Raw genomic sequence first — 23,143 nt, 5'->3', positions numbered from 1 at the left:
GCAAAATCTGCAAACCATGAACAAAACTAGCGTAGTTGAGACACATGACAATCAAAATAGGGACATGCACGTAACAACGACGAAAAGTATTGAGTGACTAAAAAGAAATCCCAAAATAGAAAGACCTAACCTGCATGACAAGATGACGCATATAAGAAAAGTGCTATTTCGGTCGAACAAAGATAGTGAACGAGAATTAAACATTGCTAAAAATAGCAAGATGTTAGCTTGTCGTAGTCAATGTCATTAATGAAGGCGAGCGATTAATGAACTATAATTGGGGATTAATGAACTTTAATTAGAATTGCAGTTTTAAATAAAGAATCGCAGATTCGAGCTGAATTGTTGTCTTCAATCCTGAACTGTCATAACTTTTGATCTAGAACTCCGATTGACAAGCGGTTTCGAAAGGATTCGAGAGCACGATCAGAGCTACGCATCTAGAGCTAGTTTTGTTTTCAAAGACAAAATTAACTAATACTTCTAACTTGTACAAGTTGATATATCAAATCATCACTTGTGCAAAGAATTCAATCAAGTATAAACAATGAAACAACTTATCTTCCTTGTTGTTGCTACGCATCCATAGCTCTGATACCATGTTGAGAGAGAGAGAGAGTACGAGAGAGATACACAAGACATGCTCCCAAAGAATGATTCATATTGATGTAGAGTTATTATATATAGGTGAGACCCAAGTCAAGTGAGAGATGATAATTCGTACCTTCAGCATCATCTTTGCTTTCCACCCAGGAAAGCCTTGTCCTTGGAAGAAGGGAATCGAACGTTGGCCAGAAGGATATCAATTAACAATTACGCACGTGACCATGCCTGTATCTCAAGAGAAAACAAATAAGATGAGATCGAGAATCTACAAACCATGAACAAGACGAGCGTAGTTGAAACGCGTGGCAATCAAAATAGGGAGATGCACGTAAGAACGATGAAAAATAGTGAGCTTGAAATATAGAGACGTAACGTGCAAGACGAGATGACGCGTATAAGAAAACTGCTATTTCGATCGAACAAAGAATGTGAACGAGAATAAAACATCGCTAAAAATAGCCAAATGTTTGCTTGTCGTAATCAACGTTATTAACGAAGGCGAGCGATTAATGAACTGTAATTGGGAATTAACAAACTGTAATTAGAATTACAGTTTTAAATAAAGAATTGCAGATTAGAGCATAATTGTTGTCTCCAATCCTAAACTGTGATAACTTTTAATCCAGAACTTCGATTGACATCAGTTTTCAAAGGATTCGAGAGCACGATGAGAGCTACGCACCTAGAGCTAGTTTTGTTTTCAAAGAGAAAATTAACGAATACTTTAAATTTGAACAAGTTCATGTATCAAATCATCACTTGTGCAAAGAGTTCAATCAAGTATAAACAATGAAACAACTTATCTTCCTTGTTGTTGCTACGCATCCATAGCTCTGATACCGTGTTGAGAGAGAGAGAGAGTACGAGAGAGATACACAAGACATGCTCCCAAAGAATGATTCATATTAAGGTAGAGTTAGTATATATAGGTGAGACCGAGGTCAAGTGAGAGATGATAATTCGTCACCTTCAAGAATTAGCATCATCTTTGCTTTCTACCCAGGAAAGCCTTGTCCTTGGAAGAAGGGAATCGAATGCTGGCCTGACGGATATCCGTTAAGAATTACGCAGGTGGACATGTCTGTATCTCGAGAGAAAACAAGTAAGATGAGATCACAAAATCTGCAGACCATGAACAAGAGTAGCGTAGTTGAGACACATGACAATCAAAATAGGGAGATGCACGTAAGAACGACAAAAAGTATTGAGTGACGAAAAACAAAGCCCGAAATAGAGAGACCTAACCTGCATGACAAGATGACGCGTATAAGAAAATTGCTATTTTGGTCGAACAAAGAACGTGAACGAGAATAAAACATTGCTAAAATTAGCAAGATGTTTGCTTGTCGTAATCAAGGTCATTAACGAAGGCGACCGATTAATGAACTGTCCTTGGGGATTAACAAACTGTAATTAGAATTGCGGTTTCAAATAAAGAATCGCAGATTCGAGCATAATTGTTGTCTTCAATCCTGAACTGTCATAACTTTTGATCTAGAACTCTAATTGACAAGTGGTTTTGAAAGGATTCGAGAGCACGATAAGAGCTACGGATCTAGAGCTAGTTTCTTTTTCAAAGACAAAATTAACTAATACTTCTAATTTGAACAAGTTCATGTATCAAATCATCACTTGCGCAAAGAATTCAATCAAGTATAAACAATGAAACAACTTATCTTCCTTGTTGTTGCTACGCATCCATAGCTCTGATACCATGTTGAGAGAGAGAGAGAGTACGAGACAAATACACAAGACATGCTCCCAAAGAATGATTCATATTGATGTAGAGTTAGTATATGTAGGTGAGACCCAAGTCAAGTGAGAGATGATAATTCGTACCTTCGGCATCATCTTTGCTTTCCACCCAGGAAAGCCTTGTCCTTGGAAGAAGGGAATCGAACGCTGGCCAGAAGGATATCAATTAACAATTACACAGGTGGCCATGCCTATATCTCGAGAGAAAACAAATAAGATGACATCGCAAAATTTGCAAACCGTGAACAAGAGTAGCGTAGTTGAGACACATGACAATCAAAATAGGGAGATGCACGTAAGAACGACGAAAAGTATTGAGTGACGAAAAAGAAAGCCCGAAATAGAGAGACCTAACATGCATGATGACATGACGCGTATAAGAAAATTGCTATTTCGGTTGAACAGAGAACGTGAACGAGAATAAAACATTGCTAAAAATAGCAAGATGTTTGCTTGTCGTAATCAACGTCATTAACGAAGGCGAGCGATTAATGAACTGTAATTGGGGATTAACAAACTATAATTAGAATTGCGGTTTTAAATAAAGAATCGCAGATTCGAGCATAATTGTTGTCTTCAATCTTGAACTGTCATAACTTTTAATCTAGAACTCTGATTGACAAGTGGTTTTGAAAGGATTCGAGAGCACGATGAGAGCTACGGATCTAGAGCTAGTTTTGTTTTCAAAGACAAAATTAACTAATACTTCTAATTTGAACAAGTTCATGTATCAAATCATCACTTGTGCAAAGAATTCAATCAAGTATAAACAATGAAACAACTTATCTTCCTTGTTGTTGCTACGCATCCAAAGCTCTGATACCATGTTGAGAGAGAGAGAGAGAGTGCGAGAGACATACACAAGACATGCTCCCAAAGAATGATTCATATTGATGTAGAGTTAGTATATATAGGTGAGACCCAAGTGAAGTGAGAGATGATAATTCGTACCTTCAGCATCATCTTTGCTTTCCACCCAGGAAAGCCTTGTCCTTGGAAGAAGGGAATTGAACGCTGGCCAGAAGGATATCAATTAACAATTACACAGGTGGCCATGCCTGTATCTCGAGAGAAAACAAATAAGATGAGATCGCCAAATTTGCAAACCGTGAACAAGAGTAGCGTAGTTGAGACACATGACAATCAAAATAGGGAGATGCACGTAAGAACGACGAAAAGTACTGAGTGACTAAAAAGAAGGCCCAAAATAGAGAGACCTAACGTGCATGACGAGATGACGCGTATAAGAAAATTGCTATTTCGGTTGAACAAAGAACGTGAACGAGAATAAAATATTGCTAAAAATAGCAAGATGTTTGCTTGTCGTAATCAACGTCATTAACGAAGGCGAGCGATTAATGAACTGTAATTGGGGATTAACGAACTGTAATTAGAATTGCGGTTTTAAAATAAAGAATCGCAGATTCGAGCATAATTATTGTCTTCAATCCTGAACTGTCATAACTTTTGATCTAGAACTCCGATTGACAAGCGGTTTTGAAAAGATTCCAGAGCATGATGAGAGCTACGGATCTAGAGCTATTTCAAAGACAAAATTAACTAATACTTCTAATTTGAACAAGTTCATGTATCAAATCATCACTTGCACAAAGAATTCAATCATGTATAAACAATGAAACAACTTATCTTCCTTGTTGTTGCTACGCATCCATAGCTCTGATACCATGTTGAGAGAGAGAGAGAGTACGAGAGAAATACACAAGACATGCTCCCAAAGAATAATTCATATTGATGTAGAATTAGTATATGTAGGTGAGACCCAAGTCAAGTGAGAGATGATAATTCGTACCTTCAGCATCATCTTTGCTTTCCACCCAGGAAAGCCTTGTCCTTGGAAGAAGGGAATCGAATGCTGGCCAGAAGGATATCAATTAACAATTACACAGGTGGCCATGCCTATATCTCGAGAGAAAACAAATAAGATGACATCGCAAAATTTGCAAACCGTGAACAAGAGTAGCGTAGTTGAGACACATGACAATCAAAATAGGGAGATGCACGTAAGAACGACGAAAAGTATTGAGTGACGAAAAAGAAAGCCCGAAGTAGAGAGACCTAACATACATGATGACATGACGCGTATAAGAAAATTGCTATTTCGGTCGAACAGAGAACGTGAACGAGAATAAAACATTGCTAAAAATTAGCAAGATGTTTGCTTGTCGTAATCAACATCATTAACGAAGGCGAGCGATTAATGAACTGTAATTGGGGATTAACGAACTGTAATTAGAATTGCGGTTTTAAAATAAAGAATCGCAGATTCGAGCATAATTATTGTCTTCAATCCTGAACTGTCATAACTTTTGATCTAGAACTCCGATTGACAAGCGGTTTTGAAAAGATTCCAGAGCATGATGAGAGCTACGGATCTAGAGCTATTTCAAAGACAAAATTAACTAATACTTCTAATTTGAACAAGTTCATGTATCAAATCATCACTTGCACAAAGAATTCAATCATGTATAAACAATGAAACAACTTATCTTCCTTGTTGTTGCTACGCATCCATAGCTCTGATACCATGTTGAGAGAGAGAGAGAGTACGAGAGAAATACACAAGACATGCTCCCAAAGAATAATTCATATTGATGTAGAATTAGTATATGTAGGTGAGACCCAAGTCAAGTGAGAGATGATAATTCGTACCTTCAGCATCATCTTTGCTTTCCACCCAGGAAAGCCTTGTCCTTGGAAGAAGGGAATCGAATGCTGGCCAGAAGGATATCAATTAACAATTACACAGGTGGCCATGCCTATATCTCGAGAGAAAACAAATAAGATGACATCGCAAAATTTGCAAACCGTGAACAAGAGTAGCGTAGTTGAGACACATGACAATCAAAATAGGGAGATGCACGTAAGAACGACGAAAAGTATTGAGTGACGAAAAAGAAAGCCCGAAATAGAGAGACCTAACATACATGATGACATGACGCGTATAAGAAAATTGCTATTTCGGTCGAACAGAGAACGTGAACGAGAATAAAACATTGCTAAAAATAGCAAGATGTTTGCTTGTCGTAATCAACGTCATTAACGAAGGCGAGCGATTAATGAACTGTAATTGGGGATTAACAAACTGTAATTAGAATTGCGGTTTTAAATAAAGAATCGCAGATTCGAGCATAATTGTTGTCTTCAATCTTGAACTGTCATAACTTTTGATCTAGAACTCTGATTGACAAGTGGTTTTGAAAGGATTCGAGAGCACGATGAGAGCTACGGATCTAGAGCTAGTTTTGTTTTCAAAGACAAAATTAACTAATACTTCTAATTTGAACAAGTTCATGTATCAAATCATCACTTGTGCAAAGAATTCAATCAAGTATAAACAATGAAACAACTTATCTTCCTTGTTGTTGCTACGCATCCAAAGCTCTGATACCATGTTGAGAGAGAGAGAGAGAGTGCGAGAGACATACACAAGACATGCTCCCAAAGAATGATTCATATTGATGTAGAGTTAGTATATATAGGTGAGACCCAAGTCAAGTGAGAGATGATAATTCGTACCTTCAGCATCATCTTTGCTTTCCACCCAGGAAAGCCTTGTCCTTGGAAGAAGGGAATTCAACGCTGGCCAGAAGGATATCAATTAACAATTACACAGGTGGCCATGCCTGTATCTCGAGAGAAAACAAATAAGATGAGATCGCCAAATTTGCAAACCGTGAACAAGAGTAGCGTAGTTGAGACACATGACAATCAAAATAGGGAGATGCACGTAAGAACGACGAAAAGTACTGAGTGACTAAAAAGAAGGCCCAAAATAGAGAGACCTAACGTCCATGACGAGATGACGCGTATAAAAAAATTGCTATTTCGGTTGAACAAAGAACGTGAACGAGAATAAAATATTGCTAAAAATAGCAAGATGTTTGCTTGTCGTAATCAACGTCATTAACGAAGGCGAGCGATTAATGAACTGTAATTGGGGATTAACGAACTGTAATTAGAATTGCGGTTTTAAAATAAAGAATCGCAGATTCGAGCATAATTATTGTCTTCAATCCTGAACTGTCATAACTTTTGATCTAGAACTCCGATTGACAAGCGGTTTTGAAAAGATTCAAGAGCATGATGAGAGCTACGCATCTAGAGCTAGTTTTGTTTTCAAAGACAAAATTAACTAATACTTCTAATTTGAATAAGTTCATGTATCAAATCATCGCTTGTGTAAAGAATTCAATCAAGTATAAACTATGAAACAACTTATCTTCCTTGTTGTTGCTACGCATCCATAGCTCTGATACCGTGTTGAGAGAGAGAGAGAGTACGAGAGAGATACACAAGACATGCTCCCGAAGAATGATTCATATTCATGTAGAGTTAGTATATATAGGTGAGACCTAGGTCAAGTGAGAGATGATAATTCGTCACCTTCAAGAATTAGCATCATCTTTGCTTTCTACCCAGGAAAGCCTTGTCCTTGGAAGAAGGGAATCCAATGCTAGCCAGACAGATATGCATTAAGAATTACGCAGGTGGCCATGTCTGTATCTCGAGAGAAAATAAATAAGATGAGATCGCAAAATCTGCAAACCATGAACAAGACTAGCGTAGTTGAGACACATGACAATCAAAATAGGGACTTCCACGTAAGAACGACGAAAAGTATTGAGTGACTAAAAAGAAATCCCAAAATAGAAAGACCTAACCTGCATGACAAGATGACGCATATAAGAAAAGTGCTATTTCGGTCGAACAAAGAACGTGAACGAGAATTAAACATTGTTAAAAATAGCAAGATGTTAGCTTGTTGTAGTCAATGTCATTAACGAAGGTGAGTGATTAATGAACTATAATTGGGGATTAATGAACTTTAATTAGAATTGCAGTTTTAAATAAAGAATCGTAGATTCGAACAGAATTGTTGTCTTCAATCCTGAACTGTCATAACTTTTGATCTAGAACTCCGATTGACAAGCGGTTTGAAAGGATTCGAGAGCACTATGAGAGCTATGCATCTAGAGCTAGTTTTGTTTTCAAAGACAAAATTAACTAATACTTCTAACTTGAACAAGTTCATATATCAAATCATCACTTGTGCAAAGAATTCAATCAAGTATAAACAATGAAACAACTTATCTTCCTTGTTGTTGCTACGCATCCATAGCTCTGATACCATGTTGAGAGAGAGAGAGAGAGTACGAGAGACATACACAAGACATGCTGCCAAAGAATGATTCATATTGATGTAGAGTTAGTATATATAGGTGAGACCCAAGTCAAGTGAGAGATGATAATTCGTACCTTCAGCATCATCTTTGCTTTCCACCCAGGAAAGCCTTGTCCTTGGAAGAAGGGAATCGAACGCTGGCCAGAAGGATATCAATTAACAATTACGCAGGTGGCCATGCCTGTATCTCAAGAGAAAACAAATAAGATGAGATCGAGAATCTACAAACCATGAACAAGACGAGCGTAGTTGAAATGCGTGGCAATCAAAATAGGGAGATGCACATAAGAACGACGAAAAGTATTGAGCTTGAAATATAGAGATGTAACGTGCAAGACGAGATGATGCGTATAAGAAAACTACTATTTTGATCAAACAAAGAACGTGAACGAGAATAAAACATCGCTAAAAATAGCAAGATTTTTGCTTGTCGTAATCAACGTTATTAACGAAGGGGAGCGATTAATGAACTGTAATTGGGGATTAACGAACTGTAATTAGAATTACAGTTTTAAATAAAGAATCGCAGATTAGAGCATAATTGTTGTCTTCAATCCTGAACTGTCATAACTTTTGATCCAGAACTTCAATTAACATTAGTTTTCAAAGGATTCGAGAGCACGATGAGAGCTACGCACCTAGAGCTAGTTTTGTTTTCAAATACAAAATTAACAAATACTTTTAATTTGAACAAGTTCATGTATCAAATCATCACTTGTGCAAAGATTTCAATCAAGTATAAACAATGAAACAACTTATCTTCCTTGTTGTTGCTACGCATCCATAGCTCTGATACCGTGTTGAGAGAGAGAGAGAGAGTACGCGAGAGATACACAAGACATGCTCCCAAAGAATGATTCATATTAAGATAGAGTTAGTATATATAGGTGAGACCTAGGTCAAGTCAGAGATGATAATTCGTCACCTTCAAGAATTAGCATCATCTTTGCTTTCTACCCAGGAAAGCCTTGTCCTTGGAAGAAGGGAATCGAATGCTGGCCAGACGAATATCCCTTCAGAATTACGCAGGTGGCCATGTCTGTATCTCGAGAGAAAACAAATAAGATGAGATCGCAAAATTTGCAAACCGTGAACAAGAGTAGCGTAGTTGAGACACATGACAATCAAAATAGGGAGATGCAGGTAAGAACGACGAAAAGTATTGAGTGACGAAAAAGAAAGCCCGAAATAGAGAGACCAAACGTGCATGACGAGATGACGCGTATAAGAAAATTGCTATTTTGATCGAACAAAGAACGTGAACGAGAATAAAACATTGCTAAAAATAGCAAGATGTTTGCTTGTTGTAATCAACGTCATTAACGAAGGTGAGCAATGAATGAACTGTAATTGGGGATTAACGAACTGTAATTAGAATTGCGGTTTTAAATAAAGAATCGCAGATTCGAGCATAATTATTGTCTTCAATCCTGAATTGTCATAACTTTTGATCTAGAACTCTGATTGACAAGCGGTTTTGAAAGGATTCGAGAGCACGATGAGAGCTACGGATCTAGAGCTAGTTTTGTTTTCAAAGACAAAATTAACTAATACTTATAATTTGAACAAGTTCATGTATCAAATCATCACTTGTGCAAAGAATTCAATCAAGTATAAACAATGAAACAACTTATCTTCCTTGTTGTTGCTATGCATCCATAACTCTGATACCATGTTGAGAGAGAGAGAGAGAGTACGAGAGAGATACACAAGACATGCTCCCAAAGAATGATTCATATTGATGTAGAGTTAGTATATATAGATGAGACCCAAGTCAAGTGAGAGATGATAATTCGTACCTTCAAGAATTAGCATCATCTTTTCTTTCCGCCCAGGAAAGCCTTGTCCTTGGAAGAAGGGAATCGACTGCTGGCCAGACGGATATCCGTTAAGAATTATGCAGGTGGCCATGCCTGTATCTGGAGAGAAAATAAATAAGATGAGATCGCAGAATCTGCAAACCATGAACAAGATAAGCATAGTTGAGACGCGTGATAATCAAAATAGGGAGATGCACGTAAGAATGACGAAAAGTATTGAGTGACTAAAAGGAAAGCACGAAATATAGAGACGTAACGTGCAAGACGAGATGACGCTGTCGAAGGGTTTTCTAAAGCAAAGTCGCGACCACAGAGGTTCTTGAGAAATTCCAAGACGGAAGATCAAGCGAAACAAATAATCAAGACGAATATGATGCCATGGTTTAAGTGTATTACAATTTTTGGTTCAAGTACAAGTGGCAAGACAGATCAATCAAAAGAATCAATCCTCACAAGAAAACCACATGAAGTTATAAATCAGAATACAAGAGCATCAGATATGTCATCCAGTCTTCAACAAAATATCTTCAAAATAAACTCTTCTTCAGCTGATAGGTCAGCTAGTATGTGTCTTGAGTGCAGCACTAAAGTCAGTGCCATTGAAACTCAAAAGTGCATTTGTAATCTGCTCTATGATCACTAAAGTTTCTTCAAATGGCCTGCCAGGACGACGGACTGAGGGAGAGCACACTAGGGTAAAAGAAGCTCATTCAAAGGAACAAGATAGGGATGACAGCGTAAGATAATTGCTTCTCCATAATCAGGTTTAAGGGTGATTCCGTGTCTTATGCCTTGCATGTTGTCATCATCTACAAACTCAATGTCCTCATTATCACCTACTGTTCGACCATTGGATGGGTAGTTTAGCATCTGTATACACAATGAACATCTCTGGAATTGTGACACAGTAACTGTCACACTATACAACGTAGATTGCTGAAATCTTGCTACTGTTTGCAGTATGTGGGAAGAGATTTGAAAGAATGGCTTCTTTGCAATGGCTTTTAACCCACTGAAAAATAGAGGAGTTCCATTCTCAACAGTAGCTGAGACTTGTGAATTAAAAAGAAACTTCCTTTGCACACTCCTCCAATGGAAAGGGATTATTTAAATAGTCTGGCTTGGACACAGCCATGATGATCTTGCAACTTTCAGGACCTGAATGAATGTGCTACCTTTCAACTAGAGAGTCTCTCACATGTGTCAAACTGTGTACCTAAATTGTAATATAATAGTGGTGGAAGGTGGCATTAGGGAGGTAGTATCCACTTTCAGAAAATCCAAGATACAGCAGTTTTGAAATCCTGTTCAAACCTATCCTTCGAAAAAAAATATATAGCTCATTTCCTTCTGCAGCAATTTGTAACCCTTCTTCTTTTGACATTCACAACACTCTGATCATTGCATTTGCATATTGATCAACAGAATCCGCAAGAAATCCAGTCCTTTGACCATCCTGTTCAAGAACTATGTCCATCTTTGGCCTAGCAGAGGGCCGGTAGAGCTGGCAAAGCTACTTCTCGTGGCAGGTTAAAGCCTTCTAGCGTGTATGTGGAAAAAATATTTACGATTGCCAAGATGACTAATGATGCAATGTCTGAAAACCGCAATTCTCCATGCGCTTAACATGTTGCGTCTGAGGCGAAGCTGTCAAGAGGAAGTGTCTTGCATAGCGATGGCTAACAAAGTCCCTACAGATCTGTTATGTTTCAAAGGCTTTCAGAAAACCCATGTATTCATGGTTCTTGAGCTTGATGATGCCATCACGAATCCCATAGCCATCCAAGCACAGTGCACTGATAAAAATAATCAATACCACTATCACTGACGCTCTTCCGAAGAACGCAAAAACTCTATGAAGCACATACTGAGCCCCAGAAACCTGCTATAAATTGATTAATCTCTTGCACCTTGTCAAGCCTCAATCCATGCCAGGATTGTCAAGCCACGAGAAACATCACAGTTATAGAGACATCATCAACAAAGCTCGGATGTGCTCGAGATGCTGATCAGATTTGCCTCATATCGAGCGTGGATTTCGACATAGGGCCTTGTTTTGTGCTTGTTTCTACGGAGACGAGCAGAAGAAGCTCCTTGATAAGTGACCTTGATGCATGTCTCTCCCTCGGGCCTTTCTTCTGTCGCCTTCACAAACAACGCTCATTTCAGAATATAAGATCTCCATCCGTCTGCATCTTCACTTGAGGAGCTGACTTCTGATGACAATGTCTCATAATCTAAGCTACTATCTAAACTATCATCTGAATCCGAGCTTTTAGGGTTTGAATCAGAGTAGTATTTTTGTTTCTTCCTCTTGCTTCCCTCTTTCCAATGCCGTTTTTCTCTCTTCCTCTTCAATAGCTCCACTCAACTCTGCACACCTTTGCATCCGCTTCAGCTCTTCCTCCTTTTGGACCAGAAAAGCGGCCCTTTTCTTTCTCTCATCATCTTCGTTTTTGCTTCCCTCCAAAAATCCCTCATTTCAAAAATAGTCCTTCTTGCTTTTTCTTTTAGCTCCTCTATTCCTGCCCCATCATATACAACCAAGGTACCACTATTGTAGATGCCTAGAGAAGATATAGCAGCAGAAAAAACTGACTGTGATGGTAACATGTGGGCAAATTGAAGGTGGGATCTACCATTCCATCAACATCAAAGAAGAGAGCACCTAGAATATCAGAAACCTTGTATTCATGAAAAGATTCATTTTCTCATTTGGCACGTACCAAGATGCATTCAACACCTTTCACAAATTGAAGCCTAAAATTATTTCCTTCATGATGTAGGAGACCTCTTATGAACCCTTCATTAAAACTCTCATGAAGCTTTCGTGAGGTAAATTTTACTTGCCTGCTAGCATAATGGACAACTCTCACAACAGTATATGATTTACTGAGAGTTTCTAACAACAAATCATGACTGGCAGTTTGTGGCAATCCTTCTCTCTACTATACTGCCCACACAGAACAAAAATGCAAACATAACAACTAAGTATGTACAAAGTAACAAATGTCACACACACAATATCTGGGTGGATTTCACACCTCGAATGCGCAGCAATATGACAGCGCGTATAAGAAAAGTGCTATTTCAGTCGAACAAAGAACATGAACGAGAATAAAACATCGCTAAAAATAGCAAGCTATTTGCTTGTCGTAATCAACGTCATTAACGAAGGAGAGCGATTAATGAACTGTAATTGGGGATTAACGAACTGTAATTAGAATTACAGTTTTAAATAAAGAATCGCAGATTCGAGTAGAATTGTGGTCTTCAATCCTGAACTGTCATAACTTTTGATCGAGAACTCCGATTAACAAGCAGTTTTGAAAGGATTCGAGAGCACGATGAGAGCTACGCACCCAGACCTAGTTTTGTTTTTAAAGACAAAATTATCTAATACTTCTAATTTGAACAAGTTCATGTATCAAATCATCACTTGTGCAAAGAATTCAATCAAGTACAAACAATGAAACAACATATCTTCCTTGTTGTTGCTACGCATCCATAGCTCTGATACCATGTTGAGATAGAGAGAGAGAGTACGAGAGAGATACACAAGACATGCTCCCAAATAATGATTCATATTGATGTAGAGTTAGTATATAGAGTGAGACCCAAGTCAAGTGAGAGATGATATATATAGTTGTAACAACTTCATCTTGAAAACTTTCAGTTTCTAAGCCCTCCCCCTTATGGTCTTCTAACAAACTCAAAAATTCATCCTCTATTCTCTCTTCATCTTTCAAGCAATCAAATCCATCTATACTATCACCAAGGAAAATAAGCTCACTCTTTAAATTATCTTTAATTCTCTTCAACACTGCCATGACTATCAAAATTTTCATCACTCCTTTTCTCATAAAAAATATCAAAATTTTCTCAACTCTCATTTGCTCCCAAAGAACATGAAAAATCTTGGTTCGTAAAACAATATGGTCTCTCATTTTCTTCTTTACAACTCAACTCCATCTCTGGCTCATCTCTATAGTCCTCAAGCTCCAAAGTATCATCAGTCCATCCCCCTTCTTTAGTTAAATCACTAATCACTGAACTAGAAGTATCCGTGGTCAATGGGTATGAATTCACACTCCTAGACTCTTCACTCCAATCAGTCAAACAAGTATTTTTCTTCTCAACCACCCTAGGGAGTTTCGCCTCACATACTTCAATTGCTTTCTCACAAGTCAACTCATCTCTCCTAAATAGAGAATATAGTATACCTCTCTCAGGATAGGCATAACTAACTCTTTTCTCCTCAAAAACTTTTCTCTTAACTCGCCTTGAACTCAACCTTTCCCTTGGTTCATCAAACCCTAACTCTTTTTTTCTTTTTGTCTTCCTCTCTTGATATTGAGTTATCTTCACTGCTTCCTCAAAAGTCTTAGGGTTTTTTACCTCTGATTTCACTCTCCAATCTTCTAATTTCAACCCATTTACAAAATACATTATCTTCAACATAACTGGGGCTATCTCACCTTCTAACAATGTTAAAATCCATCAATTCCACAATCTTTCAAACTCCCTAGCAAAATCCTCAACACATTGATCATCTTTTTTAACACAAGTTTCTATTTTCGTCCAAATCTCACTTTGACTTTCTCTTTTTTAACCTAGCTAAAAAAGCATTTTTAAAAGTCTCATAGTCCAATTTCTGTCTCCTAAATTTCAAGCTTCTCTCAAAGTCAAGCAACCAATTTTTTTGCTTCTCCCTACAATTGATATCTAAAAATCTGGAGTTTATCCTCAAGATTAGTCACTCTCTCTATCAAACAACATAGCTCTATTTTTTCTAAAAATCTTTCGAAATCTTCAATATGATTACCATGGAACTCAGGAAAATTATCAATCATTTTCAACAATCACAAGAAATCAAAACAAACTCACATTCAAAATAACAACAATGTCAATTTCGGCACTCCTTAGTGGGGGCACCAAAAAAGATATGTTACACGAGCAGTGATCGAGAGCAAGCCTCACTCACAACCTGATAACGAGATGTTAAGGAGTGCCGTTTGGGGTGATTGACTTTGTCGAATGTACAATACAACTTGAAAAATTCAAATATTCGATAATACACCACAAGCCACATATAAAAACAAGACAAAACACAATGCCTCTCATAACTCAAAAATCAAAAACCCGTATGCGAGTAGAGCATCACACAACCACACAATGAAAACACCAAAAATTTGACAACAAATCAAGTGAGATATATTTTCGTACCTTAACCACCTTGAGCCGATGCTTGGCGCTTTGACACCCAAAAGCTCGAACTTTCAAATTGGCATGACAAGAGCTCACTCTAGTATGCGACCCTTCACTCTCCTCTCTCACAAAATACAATTGTAATCAAGGGGGAAGGCCCTTAACTCTCCATCCTCATCTCCTTATATAGTTTTCTATCCACACTCACATACATTAGGCTTTTTGCTTTCAGCTTTTGGCTTTTGCTTTTTTACTGCTTTTCATTATTTTCATTTTTTCTGCTCTGTGCATGTTTGCAACTTGTTTGGATCATAACTTCGTCATTTGAACTCCGAATATAGTTGTTCGGGTACTCAAAATGATTGGAACGTATCTGGAAGACAAGACAATGTGGGAAGAATTATGAAAATTCATTAAAAATGGACAAAAATAATGATATTCATAAATCGCATCATTTTTCTCCATCTTTTATCTTGGACGACTTATTCCCTTCCTTGGCCTATTGTTCTTGTAATTGCACACACTTTCAGCACACGTGTCCTCTTTTTCTTCAAGAAATACTCGCTGACAATGTAAAATGTAGGATCTTTTCCTTTGATCCTCGAGTCTTCAAAATAAACGTTCTCTGGATATGAACCTATTTTTTAATGCAGTATGCCCTAGTAGGAATATAGCTTTTTGAAATGAACTCCATGTCCAATAATTCATGATTCGAAAAAATATGCAATGTTGCATCCATGATATGCAATCAATCAATCCATGGTCACACAAAATTAATGTATGCATTTGAAGAATTGTGCCTAGCCTATCTAGATGTGATCGTGCATCATGCAAAATGCAAACAAAATTTCTTGATTAATTTAAAATTCCTTATCCTCACCTCTTAACTCTCATAAAAAAGATATGATATACTCTGCTCCACCCATCCAAAATCTCACAATCACTCTAGAAAATGACGGTCCTCAAGATGTTGACCAGATAAGAACAACCCATCTCACAATTGGTGGCATCCTTTACGACCCTCTAACTCACCCAACCTCCTTACACACTCAACCAGAGGTTCCTAACTTTGTGATGAGCATCCCAAATATTGTGCATGCTAAAAATGTGTGTGCTCAATGACAGGTGCTCTCTCATGTACGCGTGCATCTAAAATTTACTACAAATAGCTGCACTGGACCTCATGCCGTGCTAGTGCTCAATGATGGTGCAAAACGTGCATAATTCCAGCCCATGGCATGGAAGTATTTGATAAGAACAGGAGACGACCCCCGAGTGTAGTGCATCAACAAGTGCAACGTGAAGTGCTCGTTAATCCATTATCCCCGTGATGTGCAAAAGTCTCGACAAGAAAACATACCTAGCTCCTCAATGTTCAGTAGCTATTGACAAACACAAGCTTATCCTATTCAAAAAAATACCAAGCTTGACCAAGGCTATCAAGTTTCACACTCAACAAATCAAATAAAATGACATAAGCAATTCCTAGGCTAAACAAACACAAGAAATCCAACTACGAAACAACAAAACAAACTGTCACACAGGCAACTAAGCTAGCATAAATCAAACCTAACTACAATTTTACTAGGGGTTTTCAGTTTCAAAAAAATGCTTGACACCGCTTTATTGCATGGTTACAAGACATTAGGGATAGAAAGAGTTTATCACAGAGTAATAGCATGTAATTGTAAGTTTCATTTGCATTGTTGTTAAAGGGAGGGTCAAAGCTAAACTTGATCAAATTTTTGTATGAATATATTGATTGCATGATTGATTACATGTCGTTTTTTAGTGAACATACCATTCTCATACATCGAAATAATGAGGAGGAAATGTTAAACAACCATGCATTGCAGTTGAAGTTGAGAGAGGCTAAACAATACTCTAGTGTTGATTATATGGAGAAGATAGAGGAGAACTCCTTTCTCTAATCTATGGAATATCTGAACTCCCTTGACCTTGTTGGAGGTATTCCTCCTCATATACTATTATTGAAAGTAAATGCTCCAATAATATTACTCAAGAACTTAAATCCTTTAAAGTTATATGCAACAATACTATAGTAGTTTGCAAGGCTTTTAATAACTAGGTTGATAGATGTAGCTTAGTAAAGAAGTTTGAACATGCTCTTGTCATTGACTTCCATCCTCCATAGCTAAACCTTGCTCAAGAATCCATGTTTCTTAACACATTATAAGAGCCATGGTGAGCATGATTTAGCTCAACTCAATTTTCTTCTAGCGCTCCACAACCTCTAATCGATTGAGCTTCATCAAGTGACTTCACCACTCACTCCATTTTCATTTTACCTCTCTTGATTGCCATAGCTAGCCAATACCCTACTCTATTGGAGCTCCTAGATCTCTTAATGCAGGCCATCTCTCTGTGTGATTCCTTCTCAAGACTTTCACTATTTCTAGTGCAACTTCTTGGCACATCAATTCATGACATTAAGCTCTTCATAGCCCAACATTTCATTTTCTCCCATTCTCTATCTAGATCTACACCAATAATGGTTGTACAACTACCGGTACGGATTCAAGTCACGATTAGTCTTGTGATCATAGGAAAATGGAAGGTTACTATATAAGCTCTCTCCTCATCAAATATTTTGTCAAATAATCTCTTCTACGAGCTATTCTAAGTGAAAAAATGAGGCCCCTATCCAAAAACCCTAAAGCGAGTCATAGCCAATTTCACCTAAGCTCTTTTTTAAACTCTATTTTCTCACTCCTCTTAGTTCAACCAACTTACTACCACTTTGATCCACTGTACCATTAAAGTTCCAACAAGATTGCCACATCAAATCAATAAGGAGGAGGGGAATATTCAACCATCAAAGTTCAATATGAATCTTAACAAGCATAGTATCTTTTAATACTTATTAGTACTTCTTGGCACTTATGTCTCTTGATATATCCAAGCAAGTCATTTACTAGTATGATCTAAGATTATTATTACTAATTTATTGCTACTACTACCATCCAATATGGGGAAAGATTCACCATCATACCACTTCAAAAGAAGGGGCTCAAATACTTGATAGATATGGATAAAGTTGATCTTGATGAAGAAGGGCCTCGAGTAAGTTACTTGTGAATATATGTGTGCATCATGTGGGTTCAAAATAATGTATTTTTAAAATACCATTTTAGTAAAAAATTTACATACAAAAGGGTGTAATATAAAGGAGTTATTTACAGATTGAATAGGAAAGGGTTATGTTTTATTCAAAAGAGGTTCATAGATAAGGATATTTATAAATAGGACTTGAATGCACATGATGTAGAGGATATGCATATAGTAACTTCTCCGAGAGAAGGGCCTTTGAGATCAATAACTAGTGACCAAGAGAAGAAACCTAGAGATGCTACTCTTGTAGTAGTATGCAAAAAGAGTGATAACAAAGCCCAAGCTATCATCAAGCTTGAGCTTGATGACAGTTATATCCACCATGTAGGCACATGTGATATATCTCATTCCACGTAGGAATAGTTGGACACATTGTTTAGTGGCCAATCTAGATCTTCAAAACATGAATTGTTGATTCAAAATTTTAGGTTGTATATGAAGGCTAATATATCATTTGCAACTCACCTTAATTATATGGAAATTCTACTAACTCAACTTGCACGGATTAACTTTAAAATGGAAGATGACTTATGCATTGGAGGATCTATGTTTCTTAACATAGAGATTTTGGATGTTGAGGTGTATTTCTCAAACTTAGGACACCAAGTATAGAGAGAGAACATGGTAATATAAAGGCCTCATTAAGTGATACAGTGATATGTAGATCTAGTAGGGTTAGATACCATGTTAAAAGATTTCTTTTTGATGGTTATGCAACTCACCACTATGCTTATATAATAAGGGTGGTTGAGTATGTGGAGCCCAATTGTTTTGAGGATGCTATTTAGATGTAGTAATGGATGAGGAGATGATTGCATTAGAAGCTACTAAAACTTGGGATCTCATACCATTGTCTAAGGCAAGAAAGTTATTGGCTGTAAGTGGATCTACAAAATTATGTAGAATGCAAATGCTTCTATTAGTAGGTATAAGACTAAGCTAGTTGAAGGTTATGCTCAAACATATGGCATAGATTATGGAGAGACATTTAGTCTAGTTGCTAGGATGGAAGTTGTTTAGATGTGAGATTTCTTTGGTAGTAGCAAAAGATTGGAGTTTTTAGAAAATGGATATCGAGAATAATTTCTTACATGGTGAATTGAAAAAAGAAGTGTATATAGAGCAACCAATAAGTAATGAGGATTTAGAGCATCCCACATATGTATGCAAGTTAATGAAGGTGCTCTATGGAATGAAGCAAACACCTATAGCATGATTTGATAAGATTGGAGAGTTTCTTATAAACATTGGATTTTATGTTTATAATGTTGATCACTCACTTTATGTGAAAAAGAAAATGTAGGTTTGGTTATCATAGTCATCTATGTAGATGACTTGATTATTACATGTGACAGTGACAATGGGATCGTTGAGGTTAAGGAATTTTTGAAGAAGAAATTTGAGATGGATTAGGGTGATCTAAGATGCTTTATTGGTATTGAGGTGATAAAATATAATAATGGTGTATGGTTGTCCCAAAGACAATATGGCTTGGATATGATATCCAAGTATGATATGATAGCATATAAGCCTCTTTCAATGCCATTTGAGCAAAATATAAAGTTGAGTATTGATGGTGGGGATGAGATAGGATAAGCTATCATGTTCAAGATGATAGTAGGGATTCTAATTTACATCACTATCACAAAGCTAGACTTTACTTGTGCTATTGGCATTACCACTCACTGTATGTAGATACTTAGAAAGCCTCATTTTGACGCACTTAGATGCATGTTAGGTTTGTGAAGTCCACTTTGCATTATGGACTTTTTTATGAGGCATGTAAGGATATACAAGTGTTTGGATACATAGATGCAGATTGGGTTAATAGCATGTCTAATAGAAGGTCTACCAGTGGAAAGTTATGTGGTGCAACAAAAAGCAACCTACAGTTGCTTTATCAAGTATAGAGGTTGAGTACACATGTGCTACTATAGAAGCATGTGAGATCATATGGCTGTAGAAGTTATTGGGTGATTTGGATGTGCAAGGATATGGGCTAATTGTCATCCAATTTGACAACATGAGTAGTTAGCTAGGAACCTAGTGTTCCATACTAGGAAAAAACACGTTGAGGTGCATTACCATTTTGTGAGAGAAAAGGTACTTGTAGGAGAGATTAACTTGTAGTACATGGGATCACATAGTTGATATTTTCACAAAGACATTGGGTGCAGATAAGCTTAAAAAATTTCAAAGCTTACTTGGAGTTGCAGAGATACAGTTGAGCTTTAAGGGGATCGTTGAGATAGCAAGCTCAACACATGTGGATATTTTTTATGGAATAGCTAGTTTCATGTGTCTGCAGAACTACACTTAGAAAATCGATGGCCATTATGATCCTCACATGGCCACTAACTTATCGCTTATTATATTGAGTTTGTTACACCTATTTACAGTTGGCATAGTTATAGCACTAATCAATTAGTATAGTCACTTATGTATTATTTGACTTAGTGGGCCAAATTCCTTTATGTTATATCTTATCTATACTTTGTGTGAATTGTATTGTGTAAAAGAAGAAGAATAATAATAATAACAAACTAGCAAAAAACAAAAAAAAAATTGACCTCCTTCCCTCTTCTTGTGTTCTTGAGTGAGCATCCTCTTGTGTGTATGGTGGAGCAAGCAAGCAAGTCCCCCCACCACATGATGCATGAAATGGTTGGCAAATACTTCGATAGTACATGCCAAATGTGAGGGAGAATAATGAGCGTCAGTGAGAAATCTTGCCTTAGAGCTAGTGTTTAGTGCAGTGTTAGCTTTGTGTAGGGTTTTTGGATGCATTATCTCCTCCCAAGGGAATAGCTTTAGACATGGGTTGCGGCATAGTCCCATGGATGCATGCATGGATTCTTGGCATTTTTTAATGCTTTTATAGACTTTGATAGAGGGAACTCTTATGGCACCTAAGGGTGATAGTGAGGACAATAATCTAGGGAGTGAGAAAGAGGATGAGGCTTATGGGTGCATCTGATATGTCAATGAACTTTTTCTCATGCATTGCATAGTTTCTTATTTGTATGAAAATGCATAATCTTGTCCATAGATGCATTAGCATGGTTGCTATTTTTACAATACTCAATTTTCTTATAACACTACAAGATTTAACAATTGGATGCCTTTCCAATATTCATATGGTGCATTGCCTTGCTATGCTAAGATAAATGCAGCTATCATGAGCATGGATACATGTGATGGCATAATACAACCAAGGTCTAGAAGCACATCTAAGCTAGGCCAAAGGTTTATAGATAATGAGAGTAAGGAGTATTTTTCTCCTGTGGCACATTCTTGAAGAAAGGCATCTTACATGAAGTTGGATCGCAAAATGATGTTGATATGTAATAATCATTACAACAAATAATATCAATGAATTTCATCTTATTTTTGTCTTTGTGTTTTTTCAAGAATACTACATTTGCCCTTTATTCTACCAATAGTCTTAAAATTAAAATAGATTACTCGATTTCAACCTTTGCTTGATTGCACCATACTCACGATTGAAAGTTAAAATCCTTTTGAAATCACTAGCTTAAGAGTTGGAGCACCTCTCTTTTGATGGGACTGATTTGGTATTTAACTATTCTTTGCAAGAAATATTTAATCAACCCCATGGATTTTCTACATCTTACCATCTCTCTCCATCACTCTCTTTTCTTCTCTCTTTCTCTATCCCTCCCTTTCCATCTCGTTCTCTATTCCTCTCTCTCATGGAAGGGGAGAGAAAGATGGAAATGGAGAGAGAGAGAGAGAGAGAGAGAGACACACACAGAGCAAGAGGGCATTGTATTCAACTATTATAATATCACATTCTTTTACAAATTGATGTTACGTGGTATATATGTTAATATTTTGGACTGTGAAAAATGATAAAAATATGATTAGAAATCTCTAGTTTAAAAAATGTTGTTTGATAGATCAAATGACTTATTTTTGTCCTAAAATGCCCAAAAACCACAAAAAAGACATTGGATGAACTAGCAAGGAGACCCTAGATATTACATTGCATGAAAGGGTAGGATGACATTGTTATCCTACCCTTTCATGCTCCCCTAGCATCCAAGTCCTCATAGGCAACTCATTTGGCACTATCATCCAACCCTTTCATGCTTTCTAGTATCCAAACCCTCTTGGAAAGCTCATGTAGCTTTTTTCTTGTGATTTTTGGGCATTTTGGCACAAAGCTAAGCTATCTGGCTTGTTAAACAAGAAATTTTTGTGCTTTAAATTTTAGTACATTTCACACTACATCTTGGTTTGGATGATGCACACTAAGTTGTCATTTAGCAAAGAAGAAAGGCAAATTAGCCAAGTGCCTCGATAGTTGAGTGCTCATTCTACGCATCGTGCACAAATACAAACACATTGGAGGTTGAATAAAAAGTAAAGGTTTTTTATTTCATATCAAAGTTTATAAAGCACATTGCACTATAGTGTATATTACAAAACCTCTAACACCTTGTCATTGTTGATCTCTCTCTCTCCTCTAATCCTTCTAGCTAATTATATGTCTCTCAACTACACGATGGTGATGTGCTTAGCATGACTTGTGCATAAATATTGTAATATTCCTGCTTGTGAATATTGACTCCCCGCACGCCGCATAAACCCTGTGCAAGGTTATCTTCTGCATTGTAATTGCCAGCAGTTTAATTTGGAACCCGCACGCAAGAAATCTAGACCTCCGCATTGGTAAAGCAAGCCCCGGGGTTCAAATCCGCATAACCGCGGGGAAACACCCTCTTGGGAGGGGGTTAAGTGGATCATGTTCAATTAATTGCAAATTTTTTTGCTAATTTCCCCTAGCCGATGCGTGCTGGAGGAAAAGGGATGGGCTAGGTGGGAGAGGTGGGTTACATGAGGGAGTCCTGGGTTGCATGCACAGCCCACGTGGTGGAGGTACCCTCTCCCCCCCTTGGGCTATATAAACCCCCCTTAGTGGGGAGGAAAGTAGGGGACTGAGAGGACGTTGTGCTGCACAAAGGAAGGAGGGAAAAGACTGCTGCAGGAGGCCGCCGGGCAAGAAGAACCGCCGTGGTGCTGTGGGGCCACCGCCGTCATCGAGGGCGCCAAGATCACCACTTCTACCTACTGAATCCGCTGCCACCTCACGGGCTGAAGCTGCCATCACCTGTCGTCATTTCCCCCTCCCCCCCTCCATCATCTCGTTGATTCACGTACTCCTGGGGAAGCAGAAGCTTCCTAAAGCTTTGGAAGCTTCTTAAAAAAAGAAAACCTAAGACCTTGTGCACATGGGGTCTATCCCGGGAGTTAAAAGCCTTCCCTGAAAAGCCCATTTTCCATAAGCTTATTTCCTGTAGCTTCATTCGTAAGAGCCCTTTTCCGTAAAACCCCTCGTAAGGCCTCGATTTTCGAAACTCCATTCGTAAAAGCCCCATTCCCAAGAGCTTTTGTA

General features: G+C 37.6%; 1 pseudogene; it reads right to left on the bottom strand.

Annotated features, from left to right (window-relative positions):
• LOC148011178 (uncharacterized) overlaps positions 1-22,855 on the bottom strand; it is a 54,820-nt pseudogene extending 31,965 nt beyond the window's left edge.
• Between the last annotated feature and the right edge of the window lie 288 nt (positions 22,856-23,143).

This window comes from Lygodium microphyllum, chromosome 28, assembly GCF_053477565.2.
Source record: "Lygodium microphyllum isolate KBCC chromosome 28, Lygodium_microphyllum_v1.1.10, whole genome shotgun sequence".
In the NCBI taxonomy this organism is placed as follows: Eukaryota; Viridiplantae; Streptophyta; class Polypodiopsida; order Schizaeales; family Lygodiaceae; genus Lygodium; species Lygodium microphyllum.
Note: the sequence above shows the minus strand (reverse complement) of the source record. Positions and strands in the feature narration are given on the sequence as shown.